This window comes from Fukomys damarensis, unplaced genomic scaffold (genome assembly GCF_012274545.1).
Source record: "Fukomys damarensis isolate Sample0158 unplaced genomic scaffold, DMR_v1.0_HiC HiC_scaffold_20, whole genome shotgun sequence".
NCBI classification, from domain to species: Eukaryota; Metazoa; Chordata; class Mammalia; order Rodentia; family Bathyergidae; genus Fukomys; species Fukomys damarensis.
In genome coordinates, this window is record NW_022900932.1 from 34,424,345 (window position 1) to 34,427,754 (window position 3,410).

Below are 3,410 nucleotides of genomic sequence, written 5' to 3' on the forward strand. Positions count from 1 at the left end.
ATTATCAAGATTTATGTTTCTTTTATTATTCATAGTCTACAGTTTTTGAGATCATGTTTTAGTGAGTTCACAATAATGTGTGCTCTTTTACATAATAAAACTAGTTTTTTGAAATGATAGTATTATTTCAGGCTGATAGTTCTTATCAGTTTCTGTATTTTAGATTTTGTATTGATATCACTTGCCAGACTCATCTAAAACCTATTAATTTTGATAGTTATTTATACTTGCAGTTTGTAAAATATATATTTTGTACTGGAGATGGAACTTGGGTCTTTGCACTTGCAAGGCAGCCAGCAGAACCACTGAGCTAAATCCCTAGCCCCAGATTTATTTATATTTTAATGCCCACAACTTAGTAAAAAAAAAGTTACTGTAAGTCATGAATGTTATTAATGTCACTTTACCTGAAATCTACGGATTTTAAAAATCCAAGTCAGTTCATTAATTACCAACACTCAAGTTTTTTATTTTAATATAATATAAACAGATATTTTATAAGAAGATATAAAAGTCTCCTTATGTCTATGAAAAAGTAAAACAAAATTTCATAATGAGAGATCTGTCATGTAAAGGTACAAATCTGAATGATAAATGTAACTGTATTGTATACTTAAAAGTACCAATAAACTTAATGAGAAAAAAATACTTAATTTGAGAATAATGATGATGTATATGCTGTATGGTCTATTAATATACTGTGTTCTTATTAGAATGGCCAAATGTTACTCAGAGCAAAAGTCACAAACAGGAAAAGATTCTCTCTTATAAAGAAGAAACAAGTAGCAAGAAAAAAAATTTTTTCAGTGAACAAATAAAACTAGTAGTATAAACGAAACAATTATCATTCATTTTGATATATTTTGAAATCATTTGGTGAGTATTTGATCTTCTCCCTACTTCCTATTTATATATCTTTTTTTTAAAATTCAGCTTCCCATGCATTTAGAGGAGTAAAAGAAAGGATGTGAAGAACTGATAACTTCACTGGATCAACAGCAAATACACTCAAAATTGAAGGTGCCTTGAGGGCTCCACTGTAACCTAATTACAAGTCTATTCACTCCTCTGGAGGAGCTTGGTGCTGTGACAGCTGCAAAGGCCAAGCCTCAAGTGCATCTGTGGCACCACTGATTTGCTGAAGAAGCTCAGCACAGTAATTTTCTTTTGAGCAGATGTACAGCACATCCAGGGGAAGGCCATGTGAAAGGATGTTCTCCAGCACAGTCAAATGAGTCAATCTCATATTATCTCAATTCCCTCTGAGTTTTTCCTGCTGGCCAACCTCACTTTTCAGAATTAGCTAAACAGACTCAGAGCTAGTCACCAATGGTGGGTAATCAGTAGGCCATGTTGGAACATGCGCAAGCAAATGTCATGAATTTGGGGTTAAACTTCAATGAGGCCTTTGTGTTTACCATCCAATATAACTACTTTTATACCACTCTCACCATTCCAAATATGGATCTTGCCATCTTCTGAACCAATCATGATAAACTGAGAGTCTGGAGTAAATGAAGTGTGACAGCTTTGCTGTTGGTATAATCCCCAAATGTGTGCATCACGACTCCCTTGGATGCTTCCATGAGAAGGAAGAAGCTGCCATTGGTGGAGGTGAGTATGAGCTTGCCATCACTGCTGAACTTAAGTCCTGTCCATTCACAAGCCTGACCGTACTGCATCTTCAAGTCTGCAACTGACTCCTTGTCAAAAGAGCAAAGGTTATAAAGCTTGACCATTTCAGAATTGACACCAACAGCAAGAATCAACCCTTCTGGATCAGGAGAACTAACTGTCTTGCCCTGTAGATGCATAACACTGACAGGAGACTGGCTATCCCAAAGTTGAACGGTCTTATCAAGAGACCTAGAAATGAAAGTGTCATCCACAGGTGACGCGGATAAGGCCACCATCCTTTTGCTATGTCCAGGAAAGTATCTGATATATTGGTTGTCATGCAAGGACAGGTAGTGAATGGCATCATCTACTTTGTTAGATCCGTAAACATCACTTTGTTAGAACTGTGTTTGCCGCATGAATGTATCGGATGAGGTCTAGACCGTATTTCTTACTGTACGGAGTTCTCTTTGGTTGGCCCGCCTGCAATCACAGGACATAATGGAGTCGCCATCGCTGCTCCGGATGACCGTCTTGCCTTTGGGGCTAAAGTCAAAGCAGTTAATCTTGTCTGAGTTCTCACTGAACACCTTGGTGACACGGAGGAAGCTCCAGCTCACCAGCGCTCTTCCCGTCAGATTCATGGCTGTGGCAGGGCTGAGGAGGACGGATGAGGGCCACGGCATGCGGGGAGGGCACATGCAGGTGGCTGGCTGGAGGGCGGTGACAGTCCTACATATTTTTAAATGTTCTTTAAAAGCATTTTTTCATTATTTAAGATATTTTATTTATTTTTATTCTAATACTAAAGAAAAGAGGTACTTTTATTTATTTTTTTTTTATTTATATATTTTTTTTATTTTTTATTTTTTTTGGTACCGGCGATTGAACTGGGGTCCTTGGTGCTTGCAAGGCAGGCCACCGAAACGCTGAGCTAAATCCCCTGCCCTGAGGTACTTTTACATTAGCAAATTTTCATCAGTTTCTGAGTAATGTTTTCTAAATATCATTCAAAAGTTTTTTCAAAAATAAAGTCTTTGAGACTGTATAAAGATATGTACTATTAACTTATCTTCCACTGACACACTTTCATACATAAGCTGTGAGTAAAAATTAGGGACATATCGTCAGTAGATTGCTAAGAAATGAGTGTGCGTATATGAGAAATGTGAAAAAAAAAAAACCAGCCCCAAATCCAATACCTATCTTGTATTACCAAGAATTTTTAGGAAGTGTGTTTTTCTTACATCATGCCCTGTTACCAACACTAACATGCAATTCAGAGTTTATGTTCTATCCCAAGAGGTTGATTAAAGCTTATTATAGACGATCTGAAACAGTCGTTACACCTGGGCTCCTAGCCAAACAATCTGCACTGTGGTTTTTTCAGAATGTTGGCTGATAGGTAAGGTGCCCTAAACTGCTAATTCCAACCAAATTATTCCTTTTTCACACTTTCAGTGCTCATTTTATATACTGACTCTGTTCTCCAATCTGCTGCTTAATATGTTGTCCAAATTCCTGGTTGAATTTTCCCGCCCACTCTCCCCGTAAACAACCTCAATCTGCTCATTAAGAGACAAAACTGGACTCTAACCTGCTAATTTGTGAGCTGTTACCTGGGCTTCTGAAATGGTGTGTGTGCTGGGGCTGGGGACTTTTCCAATGATTTAAAGATGTCATGGAGTATATAGGCAGTGTGAACTACACTCACTTGAACCTCAAACTAGATGCTTTATTTGAATGCTGATGCTTGCCAAAAATGTTTCGTTAAGGCTCCAGATATTTTGAGT

At 37.6% G+C, this 3,410-nt stretch overlaps 1 pseudogene; it reads right to left on the reverse strand.

Annotated features, from left to right (window-relative positions):
* Nucleotides 1-1,319: 1,319 nt before the first annotated feature.
* Nucleotides 1,320-2,303, reverse strand: LOC104867214 (annotated as a pseudogene).
* Nucleotides 2,304-3,410: the final 1,107 nt, after the last annotated feature.